Source organism: Xenia sp. Carnegie-2017, unplaced genomic scaffold, assembly GCF_021976095.1.
Source record: "Xenia sp. Carnegie-2017 unplaced genomic scaffold, XeniaSp_v1 HiC_scaffold_24, whole genome shotgun sequence".
In the NCBI taxonomy this organism is placed as follows: Eukaryota; Metazoa; Cnidaria; class Anthozoa; order Malacalcyonacea; family Xeniidae; genus Xenia; species Xenia sp. Carnegie-2017.
The window spans coordinates 2,147,303-2,175,024 of record NW_025813487.1 but is presented as its reverse complement, the minus strand read 5'-3'; the positions used below and the strand labels follow the sequence as shown (position 1 = coordinate 2,175,024).

The 27,722-nt window shown below is 34.1% G+C and overlaps 2 long non-coding RNA genes across 2 annotated transcripts; one reads left to right on the top strand and one right to left on the bottom strand.

Annotated features, from left to right (window-relative positions):
* The first annotated feature begins 4,201 nt into the window (after positions 1–4,201).
* Positions 4,202–21,492, top strand: LOC124451580. Its single transcript, XR_006950548.1, has 3 exons — positions 4,202–4,342; positions 12,891–12,894; positions 21,479–21,492. It is a non-coding gene; the product is annotated as an uncharacterized LOC124451580 (long non-coding RNA).
* On the bottom strand, positions 7,847–11,436 carry LOC124451576. Its single transcript, XR_006950543.1, has 3 exons — positions 11,315–11,436; positions 9,043–9,929; positions 7,847–8,963 (listed from the first exon to the last, which is right to left on the bottom strand). It is a non-coding gene; the product is annotated as an uncharacterized LOC124451576 (long non-coding RNA).
* Positions 21,493–27,722: the final 6,230 nt, after the last annotated feature.

Genomic DNA, 27,722 nt, shown 5'->3' with positions numbered 1-27,722 from the left:
CTCAAAATACTTCAGGTAAACATATTCAATGTGTTTATTGTAAAGAGCCACACTTTTCGGCATCGTGTGATAGAGTAACTGATGTGAATGATCGCAAGAGTATATTGAGGAGAAACAATCGTTGTTTTGTATGCCTGCGAATCGGGCATCTCAGTAAAAATTGCGAGTCAAAGAAGAATTGTAGACGTTGTCATGGGGCTCATCATCAATCGATTTGTGAAGTGATTAAGTCAAGTTTTACGCCTCCTCAACAAAAGAATGCATAAGATCCCAAACTTTCCCCCACTGGAAACAACCTACCAGAAACCAAGGAAGGAAACAACGTTCGCACAGCTACTATTATTGACGGAGATAATTACTTAACGACGAATACGGCAAAAACGCGTAATCAAGTTCTTCTGCAAACAGCTATTACATACGCCAATGGTGAGAATGGTTCCATTTCTATACCTGTTTGCGTGCTTTTGGACGGCGGTAGTCAGCGCACTTTTGTTACGAATTCGTTAAAAAACCGGCTTGGACTAGTTCCCATCAGAAAAGAGGTTGTTAACTTAAATACCTTTGGCAACCAACATTTTACAAAGCAAAAATGCGACTTGGTTCATTTGTCCCTGAAAGGAAAGAATGGAAATCGAATCATAACAGCTCTTTGCTTCCCAAATATTTGCTCTCCATTAACAACGACAATTGATCTCAAACATTATCCTCAACTGATGGAGTTGCAGCTTTCCGATACCAATATCCTCTCTGGACGACAGACGGACAGCAACATCGACATTCTAATTGGAGCAGATTATTATTTCGATATCATGACAGGCGAGATTATAAGAAGTGAAGGTGGTCCTGTTGTGATTAATAGTGAATTTAGCTGGATTATCACTGGACAGACGAATGATGGTGAAACTAATTCGAAATTATCAAACGTTATTTTAATCATCGAAGATTACTCTTTTTCAAAGGAATTTCCGCTTGACAAGAGACAACGCATATTACATGAATGCTTGAAACGGTTTTGGGAGATCGAATCAATGGGAATCAAAGAATCCAACGAATCACAGGATCAGGAGTTTCTGAAGAATATACAATAACTGGAGGATGAAGGGAGATATGAAGTGAACTTACCTTGGAGGTGGAAATATATTCCAAAATCAGACTGTTACGGTATGTGTTTGAAACGATTACACCAGTTGAAATGTCGTCTCGATAAAGATAAACCCTTATTGCAAGAATACGATACACTTATCAAAGATCTAGTGAAAGGAGGAACTATTGACCCACTTCTTATTGCACATGAAACCGGTTGTTCCCTACCCCATCATGGCGTACTTCAAGAAGATAAGGAAACTACAAAACTTCGCGTGGTTTTCGATGTTTCGGCAAGAGCTATTAAGGAAATGCAGTCACTCAATGATTGCCTCGAAAAGGGACCAAATTTGGTTCCACGTTTATTTGACGCCATGATAAACTTTTGAGGCTTCCCCACTGGGCTTGTTGCTGATATCAAAAAGGCTTTTCATCAAATACAAATTGCTCCCGAAGGTAGAAAGATGCTGAAGTTTCTTTGGTTTGATGATATTAACCAAGTTCAACCGATGCTAAAGGAATACAAGTTCCAACGCCTACCATTTGGTCTAACCCCAAGTCCTGCAATATTATCTACTGTTATTCGTCACCACGTTTCGAAATACAAGAATATCGATCCAGAAATAGTCTCTTTATTAATCGAGTGGTTATATGTTGACGATTTCGCTGGTAGAGCTTCTAATGAGGACGAAGCTCTATACATCTATCATAGATCTCGAAAATTAATGAGCGAGGGAGGATTCAAGCTTCGAAAATGGCATTCAAACTCGCAACATGTCCGAAATGTTATCGCGAATGATGAAGATCGACCGTTTGTTGAGGTGGAAAATGAAAAGTGGTCATCATATGTTAAACATATACCAAGTACGATGGTGGAAGACAAATTAGTAAAACCTCCTTCGCCTCATACAGAGCCACAACCTAAGTCCACATCTCAAGAGAACCGTATCAAAATTCTAGGAATCAGCTGGGATGAGAACAGCGACGAGCTTTGTTATGATCTTGAAGAGCTAGTGCATTATGCAAAATCACTTCCTGCAACGAAGAGGTCAGTTTTAAAGCTATCTGCGAAGATATTCGATCCTATTGGCCTTCTTGCAGCCTTCACTATCGCTATGAAGATGTTTCAAACCCTCTGCTCTTCTGGCAGTAATTGGGATGAAGATCTGTCTGGCAAGGCCTTATCACGTTGGAATTCTCTCGTTCACGACTTAAGGGCTTTAAGTGACATACGAGTACCGCGTTGTTACTTCCATGGTGGATACGATTCATTTCCGATTCATCAGATACATGGATTTTGCGATGCATCAGAATTTGCCTTTGCCGCAGTTGTATATCTACGAACGGAACATAAAAACGGTGAAATTGAAGTGAATTTAATAGCAGCCAAGACAAGAGTCGCTCCTATAAACGACAGACCATACCACGACTCGAATTGTTAGGCGCAACTACCTTAGCAAGATTAGTCGATTCGATTGTGAAAACGTTGACTTCAATAAAATGTATTGCTGATATTATCTTATGGACGGATTCATTTACCGCATTGTGTTGGATTCGAAATCATAAACTGTGGAAGTCGTATGTACAGAACCGCGTAAACGAAATCAGAAAGTTAACTAGTAGTTATAAATGGAGACATTGCCCTGGGGTAATAAACTCTGCCGACTTGCCTTCTCGTGGGTGTTCCGGAAGTGAACTTGTGCAATCTGGAATCTGGTGGAATGGTCCGCAGTTTCTCCAAGATACTGAAGAAAATTGGCCCGAAGATCTTTAACCGACAAAATTGGATGAGGACCATTGCTACACAGAGATAATACAAAATCCTCTTTCAATAACACATTCCTTGACGTTAACATCGCTTCCTGACTGTAATTGCATCCACTTGGAGAAGATTATTGACCAGACAGATATGGTACAAAGAACAAACTACTTCGTGTCACAGCACAAATTTTAAGGTTTATCAAGAAATCAAGAAACCAACTATACTCTGTTACGTCTGAGTTGAATGCTAATGAGCTACTCGAAGCTGAGAGATTATGGATCCGAAGTATTCAGTCAGCCGCGTTTTCTGACGAGTTACAATGTATTCGAATCGGTCGTAAAAATGTACGAGTTCAACAACTTGGTTTGTTTTTCGATGATGATCAGATTATTCGGTGTGAAAGTCGAATAGCCCATTCTACGTTACCTAATAGTGCAAAACAGCCGATTTGTTGCCTCCTAAGCATACCTTTTCGAAATTAATTATACGCGACTGTCACAATATAGTACACCACGAAGGAATTAGAGAAACTCTGAATTGCGTTCGAGGAAAATACTGGATCTTGCGTGGTCGAGAGTGCGTCAAGGGTGTTGTGCGTGGATGTATCAAATGCAAGAAATTCGAAGGTAAAGCTTTCCCAACAGCGAAGGAAGCATGTTTGCAATCAAGTCGAGTAAGCGAAGAGCCTCCCTTTTCAAACACCGGTATTGACTTTGCAGGCCCCCTTATACGCTACTAACAATCAAGAAATGGATAAGGTATATATCTGTTTGTTCACTTGTGCCTCCACTCGAGCGGTTCATCTTGAACTTGTTTGTTATTTGTCTGTGCTATCGTTTCTGCAAGCTTTCCGAAGGTTTGTCTCACGAAGAGGTTTGCCGTCTAGACTAATATCAGACAATGCCAAGACCTTCCAAAGTGCCTCAAGGGAAGTTGTTAATATACTGAGATCAACTGACATGCAACGCGAACTGGCTTCCAAGGGTGTCAATTGGGAATTTATGATTGAAAAGGCACCTTGGCAAGGAGGATTCTACGAACGAATGATACAAAGTACAAAGAGATGTTTAAAGAAAACTCTCGGTCGATCCTCAATGGATTTTGAAGCGCTTAGAACCATTTTGGTAGAAATTGAGGCTACCATTAACAATCGTCCACTTGCATATATCTATGATGACCAAGAAGGAATTTCTTACCCTCTGACTCCATCTCAATTAATTTACAGACGGCAAATTACTCTTACGGCTAGTGATCGACAATTTGAAATCATCAGTACGAATCGAACTCTAACCAGAAAGGCGAAATATCAGAAACGTTTGTTACATCAATTTATTAATCGTTTGAGAACGGAATATCTTTTAAGCGTCAGAGAGACTTCCCGCTTACTTCATGGAGCACAGAAGGAGAAGATAGCTGTCGGTGATGTTGTTGTGTTAAAAAATGATCTTTCCCCTCAAATTTTGAGGAAATTGGCAAGAGTTACCGAGCTCATAGTAAGTCAGGATGGTGTTGTTCGAGCAGCAAAGGTCTGTGTTGCGAGTACTACAAAGGCTCGATCGTCAGAACTACGTCGTCATATACAACAACTGATACCACTTGAGTTGAATATGCCTCCAGGTAATACCGTGGTTCCCAAAACCGCCAGTGGAATTGAGTCTAAAGACGAAAACTATATGAAAACCCGACAACGAAGAACGGCAGCCGTGATTGGAGACCTATTGCGACAGTCAAATAGTAAAAACTCGTGGAAATAAATTGATCAATATGATCAACGTCGGGAGTGTGAAGAACAGTTGTTTTTTATTTTGTTTTGTTGTGACGTAGCGCGTGCATTTCACGTGATTGACACTTTAGGATTATTACAAAAGAGGTGAGTTGTTGTTAAAAATAAAAGAATTCGAGATGTTGTTGTTGTTAAATTATGTAGTGTTTTTCTTTTGACGACTTCGTTGTAAAAAATAACGATTTTATCATGCAACGTGCATGACACAGTTTGCAAAATCGTGTCGTAATCATTGACATTAAAATCCTGTCTTAGATCGGTGATTATCTATTCCTGAGTTAAAACTTGTGAAACTTTATAAGATTTAGCAGTAGTCCTTTGGAATTTGACTAATCTCAATATTATTATGTACTCTGCATGAGGTTATGATGTATTTTTATTTCTATAACAATTGTTTTTAGTCAGTGATGTACACTTAGTTATATAACTAAAATGTTCTACATAGATGTCATTAATGTTTTATAATACTATTTGTTGAAGGAGATCCTGGCTCACTCTTCATCTTCGTTCGTTATTTGAAAGTGTTTATGTAACAAAACGTACATGGATAAAAGATTGATGTAACAGTAAGGTATGGATTATGATCATCATTTTTTAAAGTGATATGTATGTAGTGCGTTTTTTATTTTAAATTTCTTATCTTTTGTTAGGTAGGTAACATGTAAAGAACTAAAGCAAACATAATTTTTTCCACACGATCGTCGTATATGAAGTCTTATTTCTAAAACAAAGGTAATTTTACGTAATTTAACTTAGATTTTCTATTTACATTTCTAACTTAACAAATTTGATACCAAAGCATTGCGTAGTATGAAGTATGACTATAAACAAATGAATGTTTATTTCCATTCCAAATGAAAATCGTTTGAATGATTCTATAAGTGATTTTTAAAGCTATATTTAATACCACGAGTAGAAAGTAGGTTTCATTTTTTGTTTCAAATTATCCACTATAAAAATTGCGGCTCTTACACGAAGAAAAGATTTGATAATAAATAATTCTGAGTCAGTGATGCGCTTGACATTTACAAACGTCACGTCATAATGTGACATTTCTTTTTAAATATAATTAAACTTAAGTAAACATTACAATGTACAAATCATCAAAACTAAAGACAGAATTCATTTTGTAAAAGAAATTTTTAGAGTACCTGCTCCAGATAAATGACGTGACCATGAACCATTTTTGACCGTCTGACAATCTTCGGAAGATAAAATTTCTGAATTATTTTACGAATTGATGATCTGTTTAATTTATTCTAAATAGCTTTAATTTACCAAAAATGGCACACACATCCTTTGTAAGCGGTACAATTTAGTCTTTGGTTTCGATTCCCAATACACTGTTCTTGTGTCAGAAATGCCCTTATTATAGTTGAGGTTTTTAAGTAATTTCTGACGTAAACATCTAAAATTGTACATTGTCATAAGAAAGGCATTTATGGCTATACCTATATTTAAAATAATTATGTTCTCAGCTATAATTTTATTGGCAAATGTATGCGGTCCAGTCTGAAAACGAATTTCTTGAAATTCATTCACTCGGAAGAAGTCTTTAAAGTAAAGAAGATGATTTTTTTTATGTAGTTTATGTGTAGAAAAAATAGCCATTTTTCATGGCATATAATAATACATACGAATGCTTCAATTTGATTAAATGAAATTTTAGCTTTATAAAAATGTTCATAATGGTTATTGACACTTCCATTCAATTTTGAGGGTAAATGGGATTATAATTTACATTCGTTTCCCTCAAGTGGAAGGTGGTCCTCTAGCTGGTGGATAGTAAATTTCAGCAGGTGATTTATCAGCTTTATCTACCGCTTCATAAGTTATAAAGCATACATATTTACTAAGTGGTATAAAATATCCCTTACAATTCAGCCCAATGTTATACTTGGAAATGTAAAATTACTTATGACGTTTAAAGTGCCTATGACATGAAAATTTTTATGTTTGCAATCACCAGAACTTTTGAAATGACATTGTACTTTCTTGAACAGTTAATGCATATCTCTTTTCCTTCGCGAGATATTGAAGTTTTTGTTATTTCTATTTCATCCAACTTGTGACGTCATATTGCATAATGAATTCTAAAAATTTTTCTAATACTTTTCATTTTCTTGACAACTTTAGGTTGATACTAATAGGCAGAATTTTATACCATTAAACACGCCACAACAAAGGGAACTATTTCCTTGTGAAGTAAAGTATCGTCAAATGTACCTAATACTCCTAACTCTCATTAGGTTGACGTCACAAGTGAGATAAATCGGACATAGCATAAATCTCAACATCTCAAGAATTAAAAGTGGTATGCATAAACTGTTTTAGAGTCTCGCGAAGTCAATCCTCGTTGCCAAAGTCATACACGGTTGTAAAGTCCAGAAAATCTAGCTGTCATATGTTACAACTCATTGTAAAATAAAAACGTTTCTAAGATCTTGATTAAATAGATGTAGTACACTCTAGAATAAATCCAAACAACTTAATAGACAAAAATGTCAGCATTCGTCAATTCAAGATAAATCTTTCGCACTTATTATACATTATATAAATCGTGTTGTTTTTAATGTTTGCAACGTTGTGTTTAAAAGGCTGCAGTAACTGGAGAAAGCTGTAGCATTGTTCTTTGTCATTTAGAAGTTATTCACGTTCTTTTGTTGTTATAGTATGCTCTTTGAGAGGTTAATTCAATAAAATAAAAAAGCCCAAAAGCTCAAAATTCATATAAATGATTTACAAAACTTTAAACTAAAACTCTCACAACTAATACTGAGTGCTTTCATGTGACATTAATGTGCGGATACCTACCAGATGATATGGGATCTGAGATGATAAAATCAACATATCTTTCCACTATTTTCTACCTGTAGAGTAAATACAAGGTCTTCCAGCAGTTATAAGATTATTTTGTAACTTTACTCAGTAAGTGTGAGTGTGAGGGAGTTTTTAGAATATAGGCAATAGAGAGCACCGTAGTTAACCTTACGTGTATTTAGGTGTATATTCAATATTCATTTAAGAAATCTTAAATACACAGCACTTGCATTTTGGTTGTGCGGATTTAGGCACGAAATAATTGTCATGGTTACAGCGCATGAAATAAGCAAAATATCAGAAAATGAGGAAAACTATGAATATTTTTCTATAAAACTAATTAAAATATTATTGAGTCCACTTACAAATTATTGCACGAAATGCTGTTAATCACTCAATCTCATGAAAATATTATTTAATTCAACTATTTTATATGGTTCAGCTACGTAATTAATGTGAGATAGTAAAACACAAAAGATTCTACTTATGGAATTCTGCACAACTTCTGATGGTGAGGTTTATACGGTAAGGAGCTCCCAAGAGCTCAAAACACCAATACCAGACTTTTAGTACTTATAGTAATTTCAGAAATACAATTTTTTAACAGTGCAGCTAAACATAAAAGTTAGCTTTTAATGTCATATTCGTCTTCACTCTTTTCCCAAAACAATTTACAGTAAAAATTAAATAATTAAATAATGAGGTATATTACATTGTATCAATGAGTACCACAGGCTATATATTCAGCAGAAATGTGGTGAAATATCATCTAAATACGTCGTGGAAACTGTTTATCTTTATATTTATAAAATTAGATTTCTACCGTATCAATTACTTCTTAATAGCAACTTTTTTCACCCCTAACAGGTTCTGTTGTATCTAAATTGTTTATTGATGTAGTTCGCTTTCATTAAAATATAAAATATTCTAGAGTTCTAGTTCGTTTTTCAATTCTTCATTTGACCTGACAGCACCATGTACCCGAGCAGGGAGATTAGGAAATGTTCGGAGAAAATACGCCTTGTAATCGCCAATCTTATAAAATGGTTCTGGTTGTGGTTTTTCCCATGTTAGATCTTTCCAATGCTGGTCAATATTTCGAATCAGTCTTAAGCATTTTGTCCATGAAGATTTATAGGTCCTTCCATTCACCAAATAATCATAAACATCACTACCCATTTGACTTTCCAAATCTACGGATTCGCTATTTAGTTGTTGAACGACACTTGCCTGGGGATCATTTGTCTTAATCTGTTGAAGATTTCCAGCTTTACTTAACATTTCAAACTTCTCATCATCTGACATGAGAAATGGGTGCTTTAATGCTTCGTTAGAATATGGTCTGTCTTCAGGTTTTAGATTTAACATCCACGACAGAAGGTCCTTTAATGTTTCATCCTCGATTTCATCCAAACCAACAGGGTTTCCATTTAACATGTTAATCAGTCTGTAGGGTTTAGTTCCAAAAGGATGTTTCCCTTTTGTTGCAACATAATAAGCTACCATCCATGCATTCTAAAATAATAAAAAGCGTTACAACAAAATGAAATTTCACAACATTGAAACTTACAAATGTTTACATTCCTACACTTACATAAACATCAGACCTTCCATTGTAGCGCGCTTTTTTACTGATTCATCATCTTCGCGATATGATTCAGGAGCTATCCAATGCAGGGTTCCCATGGAAGAATTACTTTTATATGTTGTAGTGTCATTCTTCATTATTCGACTTATGCCAAAGTCAGCTATCAGAAATTGGCTTTTTGAGACTCGCAGAACATTGGAAGGCTTCAAATCCCGATGTAGAATAGGAATTGGGCCGCTATGAAGATCAGCTAATCCTTTTAAAATTTGTCTAAGAATATCAGGAAGAGCTTTTTGAAGATCATGCAAAGTAGAATCTTCCACAAACTTTACCAGTGATTCTTCACCTAAGTCTAAGATCAAATAAATATAATCCGTTCCATTATCTTCGTCTAAGTCGAAATAATTCACAACATATTTCGAATTTCTTGCTTTAATTGCTAGATTTAGAGGTTCTACCGAACATCAGATAGAATCATAAAAGAGTTTAACAACATAACGATTGAGAATATATTTTAACATAAAATGTGCTCTCTTTTATAAGGCAGAACAACAAGTACATAGGTCACATGATTAACAATCTAGTTGAGAGTTATACACTGTGATGTCATTTCCTTTTAACATTAATATCATGCAAAATTTTCTTTTCTTGCTGTGCAAGCTGGATAAAGCTATCTCGATGTATTTGTTTGACTGCTTTACCGTAACCATCCTTACCCAGTCCAAGGAAAACACGGGTTGCATTACTTCCTTCGCCAATGCAAAATTCTTCTAAGAATATTACACGTACATTGCCCACGACTTTAACCTCAACATTGGGATTGCGCCCATATTCAATCAATTTTAAAAACAATTCTTCATGTTTCGTTGATTCATCAATGTAGTTCCACTATTCTACATAAAAATATTATAATCAAGGGTTAAAGAAACAAAATAAATACATTAAAATAGCTTAAATTTCACCAATTAGGAAAGGATACTGATACCGTACACTTTAAAAAAACGTATCAACAATTATTAGACATTTCGTAAATTTTTTAACTGGTAACATTCGAGGTTAGCTTATACCAAACAATTAATCACAAAAACTTCTCTCTGCACTTATTTCATGAATTTTTCTTAAAGAGTAACCTTGCGTTTTTCGAAAATATTAAATTAAAATTTTGAGAGCATATATTTTTTGGAGTGTAAAAAATTCTTTATACCAAAAGATAACAAATAGCTTTATTCAATTTTTCTTTCTATTCTCGACACTCGTCTTTTAGATAAACTATCTTATGTTTGTTGCCAAACATTAACATTGAAAATCGATCTCAACAATTATTCTCTCAAACGTTGTTTGGACATCTTAAAGTGCCAATGAAACGAAAATTTTGCTAGTTAAATCATATCTGTATTGACCAGAACTTTTAAAATCACATAGTGCTTTGTAAAACCTTTTCTGAATGACTTTTTTATTCTGAAAATGCTGAAGTCCTTGCAATTATCAATTTATCTAACTTGTGACATAATATTGCATGCAAAATGAGTCGCTTCAATGTTTCAAATACCCTCAATTCTCCCGACAACTTTAGGTTGATAATGGTACGCAGTAATTTATATCATTAACACATCACAAAGAAGGAAACTTCGCCATATTAAAATAATGTATCAACAAATTTAATTAGTACATCTAGTTCTCGTTATGCAATGTGACATCAGATAAATCAGACATAATAAAACTTCAATATCTCAAGAATGAAATGTGATATGCGTAAACTAGTACAGGAAGTTCATTATCATATTAAAATGGCTGTTCAATAAAAGTATAACACAGGTTGCAAAATTTTCGTTTCATTGGCATTTTATGCTTTAACTCTAAATTATCTGACACGTACTGTTTCTCTTATTCACCTTGCTAAAGTGAACCTCGTTATCTTCATTTCTGCAAACTCAAACTCTACCTCATGCTTTTTTTCATACTCCTGTAACATTGGTAGTATTAAAATAGAGACTTTGTTGTGGTGACAAATCTGAAAATCGTTTTTAAGATCGCCAATAACATAGTGAATTACTTTTACCATTCACCATGGTATTTGCGATCTTCAAAACGATTGCTAGTATTGTTTTCATTTTGCCGAATTGAAAATGATTATTTGCAGTTATCAATTATTTTATTAAGTATATGATGATTTATTTGCGAGAAACAATTTGTCTATCATGTGTCTATTTTGTCAGGGTTTTCGTTATCGAGAAGGTTTCCTTTTTGAGGAAAATTAGACCACTAAACTTACACTTACCAAGCTTGAGGTCTGAGCATATTTTTTCCCGTTTCATTTCTTCCATGCTGGCTACATCAGCTTTTGCAGCCATCTCTTGTTTTATTTCTGCAACATCTTTCTTTGTTGACATGCTTTCTTTGATTTTCTCTACTTCATTTTTTATTTCTTCAAAATATTTTTTTTTCATAACTTCAAAGTCTTTGTTTAATTCTTTTACATTTTCGTTGAGGGAGCTTCCTTTAATTCATCTATTTCAGTTTGTTCAATACCCAGACCAACCAATGCTTTTGAAATTTCCCGCCACAAATGCTCAAAATCACTGTCAATTAAACTAGTTGCAGTTATGTTATCGTACACTTTGTTTCAATAAAGCTTTATTCTTGCAATGTTTGCTGAGATTGAGGTATCTGAAGAGGAAGGAAGATTATTCCATCCACTATGTGGCGCTGTTAGACCACATATGCTACGCAATAAGACAGTCAATAATGAAATATCAAAGGTTTTAATGTCAGGCGAGCCATTTGATGGGTAAAGAAGGTTCCATTGCTCCTTGCTGATGACTTTATTCTTTCTTAATGATTCTAATTTATTTCTGTTAACATGACCATTAAGTTTATCTTTTAAGTTTGATGATTGATGGCTTATAATGAGTTGAAATGTTGTTTTTAAGGCTTGGGTTCCTTTATTGATTATAAGTTTACTCATACGAGTAAAATTTTCCTCAAACTTTAATTTTTCAGGTAGCGAAGCCATTTTTATTCTAGAAATGAGGAATGATTTTGTGAAAAAAAGTATAATTTAAAATGTACAAAATGTTCACAAAAGTTAAAAGGATAAATTAAAAATAGTACTACAAGTAATTTATAAAGACTTGTGTGCTTCATTTCTTTCTCTCGATTAAAGTTGTATTCACTGCCTAGTGACATGACCCAGTAATTGATCTTACATTAAAGCAATAAAATAGTAGACTTGATACAATGAAAAAACACTTAAAATGATAAGATTTTAGCAAACTTAGCGCAAGAGGCAGCAACTACCTTGCATAAGTAACTCCTAGTAAATAAATAATAAATCTTATTTATATTGTTGCCAATGAGGTGCCAGGCGGGAAACGGATTCTCAATATAAATATTAGAGCCCAACAAATAATTTTAAACATAGTCATAAACAATTTGGTCTTATGAAATGTATTAAAAGAGTGACGTTTCGTCTTTACTCAAGACATCTTCAGACTAATTAGGAAGTTAACAGGAATATAGATATATTTAGTGCTATTTACATAGTTTGAGGTATCAGGTTACTGTGAATGTGTAGGTGTGATGTGATGTATAGTTAGAGTGAGGTGTTGAGACTAGAAAAGCTTAAGAGGGATGGAGCTGCCTTGGGTGTTAAGTGAAGGTTTCACTTAAGGAGGCTTTCGTGGATCATGAGGTCGAATGTGTCGGAGCAGGATGAGATGATTTTAAAATCGTCTGGCGAAGCAAGGTGGTTGGAGGAGTTCCTATGAGAAATAATACTTGACATTAATGGGTTAGTATAGGGTTTTCCAGTCAAAGGAGAGATCCCCAAGTGTTCCGAGATTCTGATGTGTAAGTGGCGTGTGGTTTGACCCACATACGACGCCGAACAGCATCGACACGTGTATAAATAAACAACACCAGATCTCAGGAACTTGGGAATTTTATCCTGGGAATTTTATCCTCAGAGACTTGGGAATTTTATCCTAAACGGTAAAAATTAAATAATTCGTATGGGGGTACGAAAGACGAATCTGACATTGAGATTAGGGAAAGCACCGTTGTAGAGACGATTGATTTGTGTGCATATTTGTGACGAGTGACAGCCGGTGAATGGGAGACAGAAATACACTATTTTCTTTGGAACACTAAGGACAGATGGTTTCTTTTCGAATTTTGTTTCAAGGAAACCACGGAAAATGTGGTTTAACATATTAGTTGGATAGCAATTGAGTTTGAGTAGTTTTCTGGTGGTTTCAATTTGGGCATGAAAAGTCTCATAACTAGAGCTGAGGTTGAACAAGCGGTGTAATAGGCCAAAGCTTAAGTTGCTTTTGTAAGAAAGTGGGATAAAGCTGTGAAAATTTGTGAAAAGACCGGTGAATGTGGGTTTACGATATACAGAGGTGGTGAATTTGTCGTTTGAGCGGTAATGTCATTGTCTAAAAACGGTAGTCGTCCATTATTTTCCGTCTCAGAGGTAAAAGTGATGTTGGAGTGTTGATGGTTAATGTAATGCTGTTTATGGTTAGTGAAAAGAAGATCACAGATGATATTGATTGTTTCATGTAGGGGAATGGTGGAGAAAAGAGAAGTTATGTCAAAACTAGCCATAACAACTTTGTTAGAGTTGATGTTGCTGTTAAGTATTTCTTGTACAAAAGAGAATGAGTCTTTAAACATGAAAGAGTTTTTGGAGATGGGTGTAAGCAGCGGAATGAAAAATTTAGCTAGTTTATATGAGTAGTAATTTATAGAAGATAGAATGGGTGGTAAGGGAATGGTTGGTTTGTGAATTTTTGGAAGTCCATATAGTATACCTATGCGTGAGCCAGTCGGATAGAGTTTATTGTAAGTTTGTTCATCAATTGATTTCGTTTTCTTGGGTTGTTTGAGTAATGATTTCACCTGGGTTTCACGTTGTAGGGTGACTTTCACAGGGTCTTCGTTTATGAGTTCAAATTTTGAGGAATCGGAGAGGATTTCTGACATTTTGTTATTGTAGTCGGTTTTATCAAGGATGACAACGTCATTGCCCTTGTCAGGTTTCATGACAACAATACTATTGTCATTCTTCATGTCATTTAGAACGTTGATTTGCTCTTTTGAAAATATAAAACTAAGACGGCTGTAGCTGCGAAGACCAGATAGTGCGATGCCTTTCATTCGAGTTTTTACGGATTTATAGTGAAAACCAGAGTGTTCATAGATGCTTTCATTATGAGTCGCGGCGAAGAATTTTTCGATGGGTGCGAGAAAATTACAGTAGTTTAACTTAGTAGGTGGAATGGCAAAATTTATATTAATCTTATTTGTCTAAGAATCCTATGGTGAAGAGATACATCATTCTTTTAACAGGATATATCAAACTCGTTTGCGGGGATGTATGAATATTTGTTGATTAACATTTTGAGTGGACTATATTGCTGATGATTCTGTTCCAATTAAAATTTTTGCTAGACTGCAGTTTAGCGAACACCCCAAGCGCTTGTGACCGCGGGCCCGTTTTTGCTTGTGATTATAGGGTAGGGTTTGGGTCAGCGTCCAAGGTGCCCGCTAAACTACAGTAGTCCCCATAGGACAATAGCTTGACTCTAATCGTATATTAAAATTCTTCGTCATTTTTGACAATCTGTTAAATCCAAATCGTCATCATTACTAATTGAAATGAAAATAAAGAAAACTATCTCCTATCTGCTTTACATTTTCCTCACCAAAACACAGAACACAGGGTGAGAGATAAACAACGCGACATATGAATAAAATACCGAACAAAATAAAAGTAAGGACTGCACCGAGTATCAAGTTTCTTGTATTTTTTGCTCAAACGAGATATATTTGACGTCTGTAATCACCAGTAAAGCGTATAAATAAAGGATATTTTCAGCTGCAAGGTTTTGACTATAGTTACTAAAACAAAGTGCAGATTATACGCTCGAAAGCATAAGTAATTGAAGAACAACATAAGTATTGACTTTACTTAAAACAATTATATTCGTGATCGTTCACATGTGCGACTATCACCGATGACACAGCCGAGAATATCACGACGAACAAACACTGCCTGCCTCACTGCCTCACTCAGACACTTTTCAACATGGCATAGTGGTTAGCCGCGAATGCACAGCGCCTACCCACAAAACTAACTGATGATGATTTATATTATTGATATAATACAGTATAACTTGACGTCTATAATACAGTATAACTTGATGAATGTCTTCTGCATGACGAGATAACGTAAGAAAAGTACAAACAATACATAAATCATTCACTACTTTTTCTATGAACTTTAATTTTGTAATTTTCATGTGTCCAAATGGGGAGGCACCGGCCTCTATTATATTACTGGCCCAAGGCAAAATGCCCCCTTGCCTATCACCTCACGGCGGGCCTGGCCTGTTAGTCAGTGAAGTATCTCGACTTTGTGTTGTTACACGATTTAATTCAAGTAACTAAAACAGTTAAACACGTTCGAAAACAAAACAAGTATCTTGATTTCAGTTTCTCAGTGTACATGCTAAATCAATATTCATCTAAGAATAAATTACGTGGAAAATGAATGATGATGAAATATGTACGTTATCTGGCGTTCATTTCGACCACTTGAACATAATCTTTACTTTACATTTATACATTGTATTGTTTACTAAAGTGTAATTATATTTAAAAAGAAATGTCACATTATGACGTGGCATCTGTGAATGTCAAGCGCATCACTGACTCAGAATTATTTATTATCAAATCTTCTGCGTGTAAGAGCCGCAATTTTTATAGTGGATAATTTGAAACAAAAAATGATACCTACTTTCCAGTCGTGGTATTAAATATAGCTTTAAAAGCCACTTATAGAATCATTCAAACGATTTTCATTTGGAATGGAAATAAACATTGATTTGCTTATAAAGTTTTACAAGTTTTAACTGAGGAATATAGAATCACCTCTCTAAGACAGGATTTGAATGTCAATGATTAAGACACGATTTTCGAAATTGTAATTGGATTTTCCCTTGATTAATCAAAAATTCCTTACATGTATGTTCTTGCATAAGTCAGTTCATATTATAAAATTTTTTTGTTATTGAATAAAACTTTGTAAATCATGAATACATTTTAAACATCAACTGCAAGCAAATGTAATTATTTATATATTCAATAATAAACACTGTAGATACAACAGTAAAGGATGCAACAAAAGTGAACCTTAAAACTGTTGAACAAACATAATCAAAAGTATAATTTGAATCAAAAGTATAATTGCTCACGATGTTACATGAATCAACATTTTACAAAAAATAAATTCTGTCGCGTTCTTCCTCTGTGTATATACATTTTTCCTTTGTGTAAAATTTGCTTTATTTTGCAAATTACCTTACTTTCAAAATCAATGGTTTGTTCAATACAATCATCAACCTTATTCAAGACACACAGAATTCAGTCAAAAGTGGCGTCGTCAAAGAAGGGAGGTGATGCATAATTTGACATGTTCCCCCCCTCCCCTCTACATAAAATTTCACGTATTCCCATTTTTTTTTGTAGACAAGTATAGTTTGTATAACTCCCGCAGCATAAAAGTTCTGGCACCCGCATGCAACGTTTGGTATTATTGATGGTAGATGTCAACTAGATACATACAGAAAATGTACTTAGAATTAGATAGGAAATGCACAAACAACAAACAAAACAACAGAATATAAGTAAAGTATCATTACCGATTGCTCACGTTTATATCCAGATCGCAATGATTTGTATATTTTCGATAAAGAGTTAGAAGTACGAATAGATTACGAGTTCGTAAGTTTACAATAACAACAATATTGTTTCGAATCTTGAGAACTGGCACTAGTGTCAGTTACAGTTAATAAAGAAAAATTCCGCATCCTACATATAGAAAATATTCTCATGTTATTCTGCCTCCCCCATACTTTTCAACAGGTTTTACTTTTCTTTACCATGCAGCTTATTGTCAATAGTTAGAAAGTTGGTATATCAACTTGAATATGATTTGTCTTGAATGTTTAGTCATACATTATTGAGATGCTTTAGTAGAAAATTTGTTATTTAAAGTTAGTAATATAGGTTCAGAATCTCGCTTTACTTTCGACAAATTACCTACGTTTTAGAAATAAGACTTCATATATGGCGATTGTGTAGACAAAATCATGCTTGCTTTAGTTCTTTACACGTCACATATCTTAGAAAGATGAGAGTTTTAATATAAAGAACGCGACCGCATACATATATCAGTTTAAAAAATGATGATCATAATTCATACCTTATTGTCTTATTGTTACATCAATCTTTTATCCATGTAAGTTTTGTTACATAAACACATTTAAATAGCAAACGAAGGTGAAGAGTGAGTCAGGATCTCCTTCAACAAACAATATTATAAAACATTTATGACATCTATGTAGAACAAATCAGTTATATAACTAAGTATACATCACTGACTAAAAACAATTGTTATAGAAACAAAAATACATAAATGAGAACCTCATGCAGAATACATAATAACATTGAGATTAGTCAAATTCCAAAGGACTACTGCTAAATCTTATAAAGTTTCACAAGTTTTAACTCAGGAATAGAGAATCATCTATCTAAGACTGGATTTAAATGCCGATGATTAAGACACGATTTTCGAAACTGTGAATGGATTTTTTTCCTACAAAAAACAAAAATTCCATACATGTATATTCCTGCATAAGTCAGTTCATATTATAAAAAATCTTTGTTGTAAAATAAAACTTTGTAAATCATGAATACATTTCAAACATCAACTGCAAGCAATTGTAATTATTTATATGCTCAATAAAAAAAACTGTAGATAGAGCAGAAAGGATGCAATGAAAGTAAATCTTAAAACTGTTAAACAAACATAACAAAAAATATAATTTTAAAAGCTCACTGTGTTGCATGAATCAACATTTAACAAAAATAGATTCGATCGCGTTCTTCCTCTTTGTGTAAATACATACTTCCTGTGTTTAACATTTGCTTATTTTTCAAAATTTCCTTACCTTTAAAAGAAATGGTTTGTTGTATACAATTATCAACATTTTGCTAGACACACATAGATTAATCAAAAGTTGCGTCAGCAAAAAATGGGAGGTGATTCATGATTGGAATGTGCCCCTCCCTACATAAATTTTTAAAGATCTCAGTTTTTTCCATAGACAAGTATAGTTTATAAAGAGAAATTCATCGGTATTAATACAGGATTTGAATGCCAATGATTAAGACAGGATTTTCGAAATTGTGAATGGACTTTTCCCTTCATTAATCAAAAATTCTATACATGTATATTCTTGCATAAATCAGTTCTTATTATAACAAACCTTTGTTATTGAATAAACCATTGTAAATTATGAATACATTTCAAACATCAACTGCACGCATTTATAACTACTTATGATCAATAAAACAACTGTAGATACAACAGTAAAAAATGCAATAAAAGTAAACCTTAAGACTGCTAGATAAACAAGATCAACTTATAATTTTAAAAGCTCACTGTGTTGCATGAATCAACAATTTACAAAAATAGATTCAGTTGCGTTCTTTCTCTGTGTAAATACATTCTTCCTGTGTCTAACATTTGCTTATTTTTCAAATTTTCTTACTTTTAAAAGAAATGGTTTGTTGTACACAACAAACAATATTTTAATAGAGACACAGATATTAGTCAAAAGTGGCGTCAGCAAGAAGGGAGGTAATGCATGATTGGACACGGGGCCCTCCCTACATTAATTTTTACAGATTACCATTTTTTCATAGACAAGTATGATATTTCACCTCTCCCATACCTTTGAACAGGTTTTCCTGTACTTTACCATGCATCTTATTGTCAATAGTTAGAAAGTTGGTATATCAATTTAGATATGATTTCTCATGCATGTTTTGTCATACTTTATCGAGATGCTGCTTTACCTAATATGTTATGTCTGTAGTGTAATTCTAAAATATCGCTTAATTTTTCTAAAATTACTTCCGTTTTAGAAGTAAGACAACCATATGAACAAAATTATGCTTGCTTTAGTTCTTTACATGTCATATACTCAACAAACGGATGAGAGATTTAATATAAACAACGCGACCACATACATATCAGATTAAATATGGTGATCATCGTTAATGCCTTATTGTAACATTAATTTTTTATCAATGAGAATTTTGTTACATAAACACATTAAAATAACGAGCGATAATGATAAATGAGTCAGGATCTCCTTCAACAAACAGTATTATGAAACAATAATGATATCTATGTTACAATATAGGGAATATACACTAGGTCCACTTCGTGTGGAACTGGCTGCATTTTATCATTCTTATCTGTCCGAACTTGCAATTGACTTGCTGCCACTATGGCAGTCGCATGTGCAATGAGATATTCGTGGTACGAAAAATTCAATGGAGTGGCTCTACTGTATGTTCTTTTATAGTGTGTCTATGTAGAAAATCTCAGTTGTATAACTAAGTATACATCATTGACTAAAAACTATTGTCATAGAAATAAAAATACATAAATAAGTACCGCATACAGAGTGCACGATAACATTGACATTAGTCAAATTCCAAAGGACTAGTGCTAAATGTGATAAAGTTTCACAAGGTTTAACTTAGGAGTTGAGGATCAACTTCTATCTAAGACAGGATTTGAATGTCAAAGCTTAAGACACGATTATCGTAAATTCAATGCTTTTTTCATTTCATTCATGAAAATTCCATACAAATAGATTATTAAGTTTGAAAATTGGCAATCCAGGCATTTAGTACATAAAAAATGAAAGTTTCTCCGTATTGTTTGAAAATTATTTTTTTGAGCTTTCGACTCGTTGCTTCGACCCTTCATCAGAATGGAGAAATTATTATTTACATGTGCCTTTAGCTTGTAGACGCTTAGACCGTCTAATTGGATTAGCGGGTGGATTAATGTGATTGGATGGGGTGGAATGCGTTGCCATCCATTTTGGTGTATTGTGAATATGATCGGTGTTAATATTATTAGAGTGTAATGTTGTAGTTTTGGTGTTGTTTGTAGTTTTTTTGTCCTTTTTCTTTAGTTGTGAGTATATGATGGGTATGTCCATATGTCTATTTATTGTGTCGTCTATACTGGAACAAGCTTCTTTAAATTCGCGTGCGTGTTTAGTCTGTGCGCGCACGAGTACTTTAGTTTCTGTCCAGTCGAATGTGTGGTTTTTTCTGTGGGTATGTTCTGCTAGCAGTGAGTTCGGATCTCGTCGTTTTATGGCATTTTTGTGTTCTGTGAATCTTGTTTCGATTTTCTCTGATGTTTGTCCTATGTATTGCTTTGAATAGTCTTTACATGGTATCATGTAGATCGCGTCAGTTGTATCATTTTTTTAAATAGATTATTGCATAAGTCATTTCATATTTTGAAAAACCTTTGTTATTTAATAAACCGTTGCAAATTATGAATAATTTTCAAACTCCAACTACACGGAATTATAGTTACTTATGATAAAAAACACTGCAGACACAAGAGTAAAGGATGTAATGAAAATAAGATAATGCTTATCTCAGATGTGTAGTAAGATGAAAAACACATTGTAGTTGAGTCTCAGAAGGCAAATTTAAAAGATTAGTGGTACCAGTAAGGGAAAGAATACACATAAAGCGCAGTTACGATTTCAAGAAATAAATGCTTAAAGTGAGTTAAATCACAGTATAGAAATATTCAGTAGGGCCACTTTGCTGTACAACTGGCTGCTGTATATTTAATTAGGGGCTGTTCACAAGCCCGCTAGCCGGGATTCAGCGAATCGTTAAAACATTTTGGCAAATGGAAAAGATTAAATTCTTCATGACAAAAATCTTATTTGAGCAGTTTCTCTGTACTATGACTTTGCAAATTCCCAAAACCTTTAAAATAAAGAGAAATAATTTAGCTTGATTTGAAAATTATGACTAAAATGACTTATGACGCTTAAGAAAAGGTTGTAAATTTTGCGCTTAAAGCTTTAATTCTTTTCAATGACTTAAAATAATTTTACACCTCGCAGAATCACTGTTACCGGGTTCTTAGTTTACTGGCTGCCGTTTGCCATATCGTCAATCCTATTGGTCACAAAATGCAATTTACTGGCTGCCAATATGGTAATCACATGCGTAATAAGATATGCGTGGCACGACAAAATTTAATGAAGTGGCTCTACTATATGTTCTCTATACAGTGGTTAAATGTTCTCTTTCATCTTGTGGGATTTTTTCTTTGAAAATATGAAAATTCAATCTCTGCCAAGAATATTTGTTAATATATGCAAAAATACATTTGACCAGAGATGGTACATAGTAATTCTCTCAGTAAATATTAATGTTATGCAAAGTTTTTCCTCCCATGACCATCCATAAAGTGAACATACTAAACATGTCAAGAACTTGAGAAAAGTTATTTCTTTTTGTTTTTGAAAGATAGAACTATGTTGAAATTACAAATTTACTGGGGTGTCAAATTTAGGATTTTTGTCTCAGATTGAAGAATTGGCACATGTAGCATGTTGTTTGTCGGGGTCATTTTACACCTTCAAGTTGAGATTACTTCTTGTAAACGAAATGCATACAAACTCTTACACAAGTAGTTCTTGACCACTAACTCATTCATTACACGTTTGTAGTTGATCATGCGGCGTGCATAAATTAAACATTTGTTACTTTTTTACAACTTGACGTTACGAACTTTACTAACATCCATCTTATTGTTGCTAAAATGTAACCGTGAGTTAGCATTGGTTAGTAACAAAGTGTTGCACTACGAGTCTACGACAAAGATACACTTTGTTTCACCAATACCAATTTAAAGTCTTATCTCTAACGATAGAGACTCACGTTTTCAAACGTCCTTCCATATTTGCTAAATTTCAACATTCTACGGTCGTTTACGGCATAAAAACAACAGCTTCCATACTTAACTTTATAAAAGGTTATTTTATGCATGCACAGAAGCACAACACAAACAGAAAAACACGAACGCAACCAGAAGTAAACTATTTTGAGTTTACTCGATAAATTCCATAGCATTTCTAATTCAAGTAATGCTCTTTTAAATAAGTTGAAACTGTACATGTTGCGTTGACGCAGGAATGTTGTTAATGAAGATCGTATGAGACAATATATTTTACAAGAACTCAATGAATGCGGTATTTTGCTTGCACATAGAGCTATTTGGAGGCTTTTGCAATCTAAGTATAACGTGCTAGTACGTTATTTGACTTTTCAAACAATGCTTAAAGAAATCGACCTTGAATCAACGAGACCTCGACGAGCAAACAGACTAATAAGAAGAAAGTATTTGAATCCAAGCCCAAAATACACCTGGCAATATAAACTGAAGCCGACAGGTAAGATAAACTGAAGCCGTATGACTTTGCATTTCACGGACACCCTGACGGCTTTATATTTAAATTTATCGGCTGTCGGATAATTGTAATCAAAATTATGCGATAACCTATAAGTATAAATAAAATTACGCCAAAGGACATCGTGTCGTGGTGAATTGCACGTGAGAAATTGAGTTACATCAACTCATTTTCTAAAGATGATTGACTTCTAGGCAATGATGTAGAACTTGGACAGGACTTGTTTTTATATTTATTTCGGTATCCGAATGATTTTTTGAACCATAAGATAACAAAAAGCTCCATCACAAACTTATGGAGGGTGATCTCCCACAAAATTAATAGCTATATTTTCAATTACTAATGCGCATTTTGTCCTTTGCAATGTGCATTTTGTCTTGATAATATTCCATTTTGGAATTTCACAATCGGATTTTGTCCAGTACAATTTCTGTTAAAACTCATTTTGTTGTTGAACATTCCATTATGATGACGTAACATTATTCGTGACTCGCAAAACATCAAATTTATTCGATAACATTATAATTTATTTATAACATATTTTCTTGATGCGGTAATAATGAAAACAAAATAAACAAATTGTTTTACCTACAAATCTACAACCCTAAAACATGGCAGACAGGTTATACTTTGTAAGACTCCTTCGCAACTCTAGTTTGTGTTGTATTGCTGACCTCGAAGGAAGTCCAGATCGGGATTTTTGCATTTTTCGTATCGACAATCAACTGCTTCTCTTATTAATAAAGACGACTTAAAAAGAATTATTGAAATTGAAGAAGAAGAAGAAGGCGTTCATTGTAATCAACTGAGGTTGTTTTTGAAACAATAAATTGATCTAATTGATGGGACAACTACTGGTAAGTGTTTTGGTAGAAAGATGCAGGGAAGGTTGTAATTGGTTGTAGTCAGTCTATGTATGTGTTTTTTTTGTGTGAATATGGTTTGTTTTTTAATATTTGCACCACAACGGATTATATATTATATGTTGGAGCAGCAGTAACTTTATCTGTTTTAACAATGTCAATGTCAGTAATATTTTCTTGCTTTTAAATTGGACCTTTGCTTTCTCCAAAAAAAAACTTAAATGTTTGACTGTTCGAGGTACTAGTTATATTAATACTTTAATACTTGTCCATTCCTAGGGGCAAATCTTAAAGATCTGTTGTCTTTTTGTACTGGGTGTGATTTACTGCCTGCAAATGGTGCAATCATGTATCTCAAAGTTGACAGAGCAAAAGATCGTAATCTGCTGCCAGAAAGTAGAACTTGTTTTCACTTGTTAGTTCTTCCATGTTATGAAAACTTCGATGAAATGAAAGCTGAACTGGGTAGAGCTTTGCAATTTTGGTTCAAGAGGATTTACCAATATTTCATCTTGGAACAGTTTATACATCTCTTTCAGCAATAACATAGCTTGTTACAGCTAATATGGATGATGCCCAAATTTGAAATATTTTTATTCTTTGTTTTGGATATCATTTTTATAGTTAAAGACTCAAAGTGAATATGTTAATGTTTCATTAAATTTTGTTCTGGCAGTGTATCAGCATTTATGTGCTAAAAACGTTTTTTCCTAAAATGTTTGAATAACCAACATAATGAAAAATTTATAGCCTTCCTTGCCATACATATCTTGTTTTGTATTATCTGAATTGACACCAACAAACAATAGGTCAAGTAGCTTTTCTTGTTTTGTGAGTTCACAATGTCACTCGTCTTCCTGGTGCAGTCTGGTATTTACAAACTGAAGCACCTCAATGTATATGTCAGCACCATTATGATTAGAAGGCCTTAAAGGATTAATGGTACTTTGCAGCTCATCAAGATCTATTTCATTCAATGGAATGTTGGTTTCTGGAACAATCACTTGTTGCTTATCTGTTTCATGACATGCGTAGTTTTGTGTAAAGGTGGGTGGAAATTCTTGGTTCACCTTAGTGAATTGGAATATTAAATTAGATTCTGACTTCAACATACATCAATTAGCTTTGGATCCAGTCTGATGATTATAATGTAAAGTGTAGTCTAAAAGTAAAGTCATGAGTTATTGCATAAAAATACCTGCTGTATATGGTCATTTGAATTATTGTCTAAGCAGGATCCTTGGATCCATAGCTGTTCAGGTGATAGATTTCTTTCTGTTCTAATAGGAGATCTATTGTAACCTTCCTGGAAAATTTCCAAATTTCTGTTAATAATTGGACAAAACACATAATGCAATGAAAACACATGTTCTTCATTTGATGGATCCAAGATTCCATTACTTTCCATATGATAGAATAAATGATAAAAAAGACTTGTACAACCAACAAAAAGATCTCGCCAAAAGCGCTCAATCCGTTGGTTGTGCACTCTTCTTCCGGTAATATGACTGCAACGACCAGGTCCTCGCAAATGGTGGTTTAACATAAATTGAGCAATACCAACAGTTTCGCCTCCTTTATCAGTTCTTACTCTGGATGACAGTCCATATAGAGATACACCAGATAGAAATAGTCTTAGAACAGTATAAGCTCAATTGTTTGTGCTACAGCGAATAAATACCAGCAAACGTGAATAGCCATCTATTCCTGCATGAGTCACAAATCTCCCTCTAAAAATATGAAACTACTAGCACATTTGTATGCAAAACTGAGATTTATTAACGCCACAAAATAGGTATTTTTTAGTAGCCAACCTAATCAATTTGTGATTGCCATCAACATGTTAAAGTGACAAGGGGCTAGTAACATGATATTTACGTCAGTGTAACCTGTGGATCCAAAAAATGTACCCTGTGGATCAACTCTTCCCATCATTTCACGAATCCTATCCTGCTGAATTCGCAAACCTCTTGCTAACAGCAATCCTGACATACGTTTGTAGCCAAGATTGGGAAACTCGTTCGTTAAGTTTCTTATGACCAACTCGAGATCTGAATCGTTAACGTCAGAATATTAATTATAAACTGATAAACCAATTCGTTCATCCTCCTTTCAATGGCTCTTTTGCTGACTCCCAGAAGATTTGCCGTATCTTTCACTGTAAAACGCTTATCCAAAAAATAACGCAGAACATCTTCGTTTACTTCATACATTGGTCGCCCTGGTGTGCCATTGAAAACTTGAGGGCAGTTCAATGAAGAAGATGGATTAATATCATGATGAACATCGACATTTAAAAGTTCTTTTGCGTTTGAGATTAACTGCAGAACAGCCTCTTCAAGCTCGAACACTTCAGCAAATCGCAACGTAGTATGGTAAAGAGAATCAATACGAAAAACGCAAAAATCCCGATCTGGACTTCCTTCGAGGTCAGCAATACAACCCAAAATAGAGTTGCGAAGGAGTCTTACAAAGTATAACCTGTCTGCCATGTTTTATGGTTGTAGACTTGTAGGTAAAACAATTGGTTTATTTTATTTTCATTTATATTACCGCATGAAGAAAATAAATTATAAACAAATTATAATGTGATCGAGTAAAATTTGATGTTTTGCGAGTCACGAATAATGTTACGTCATCATAATGGAATGCTCAATAACAAAATGCGTTTTAACGGAAATTGTACAGGACAAAATCCGATATGAAATTCCAGAATGCAATATGATCAAGACAAAATGCACATTGCAAAGGACAAAATGCGCATTAGCAATTAAAAATATAGCTTCTAATTTTGGCTGAGATCACCCTCCATAAAGAAGTTACCAATATATTTTGAAGAAGCGCGCAATTGACCGCGTTTTGCTAATGTCAACTATTACGTCACAACGACCTTTTTCCAATCGGTAGCCATCGTTAGCTCGTCGGGCATTTTTAATACGTTATCAGTAAAGCATCAACTTTAAACTTCCATATCTTCAAAAATATTTATCCTTTGAGTCTTAATCTTTGGTGAACTATTAGTTGGAGCTATACCTTTATGTAAAGTACAAAAATAACAATCCGAATTTTATGTTGCATGTGTCCTTTAAGTAAACAGTACAATGTACAAATGTAAAGTAAAGCAGGGGCGGATCTAGAGTATGTCAAATCTGTCGCGCGACTGATGTTTGAAATTCAAAAATTACCTATTCATATTAATTAAAAATTCATTAATTATTCTTACTTTATTATCGCATTTACTTCGAGATAAAAATCCAGCTTTATTTATTATTGAAAACTAATGACTAATGCAATGAATATCTCCTTGGTAACCAGATCAGTTGAATTTTCATTTACCTGGAATAACCGACTGATAAGCGGGGTGGCTTGACTGGTTCGACTTATAAAGGAGTCTATGAACGCCAGAAACGCTATTTTATTGGTCAATGGCCAGATCACTGGACATTCTGGAATAATCTCGACCAATAATAGGGGTGGCTGGACCTATAAGGGAGTCCAATTGCTATCTTACAATTGGTTCATTTGAATTTTTGTCTTACTGTGATTGGTTTGACCGATTTCGACTGATAGCCAACTGAACTAACATAGTCAAGCTCACTGTCTGAATTGAATGTTTGATCGTTTTATAGTAATTTTTATAAGCATGATAGAAACTAAACTGGAATTTATGGAAATCTTTTACAAATTCATATGTTGACATGAATGCTGCTTTCCAAACTGAGAATTTTTTCAAGAGGGTGAAAAATTTATGGATGAATTGTAAATGCTTGGCAAAGACGATCTCGTGAGCGAAATTTCAGTCATTGATGTTCAAAAGAAAGCCAACATTGTTTTGAGTTTTATCAGCAGAAATTTACATCGAAAATCGTAAGTAAAGGACAAGTGAAGTGTATGCATGAATGCAATATATCAAAGTCAATTTATGCGAGTGTGTGATGCGATTTATGTTAATATGGCGTATGGTAAGCAGATTGATGCTTCTAAAATTGTTGTTGCCGCAGGACTTTTAACTATGATTTCTTTAGTGCTTGGGGAATCGTAACCGTTATAGGGCAGCGAAATTGTACATTCCTGCAAATATATTTCAATGGACAAAAAATCTGTAGCCATAAGGCGCCATACTTATATTTACTCTATCATAAACAAATGTTTGGGGCTTTTCAGTTTATGATCATTGATCATTCAATCATTGGACAGTTATACTACATATTGTTTAAGATTTGAGAAAACTAACATTGATTACATGAGAAGCTGTTTACTATAACCTGTGATTTTGAGTCTTATGATCCATGAAGCTTTTTATTTTGACAATTTGACTGGAATGGTATTAAACCTGAGTATTTCACATACATGAAATGTTGTCCCATGTCACATATTGCCCCCTTTTCTAACTGAACACCTCATGTAGAGATGTAAAGGTGTGTTAATCTACGGCTCATAC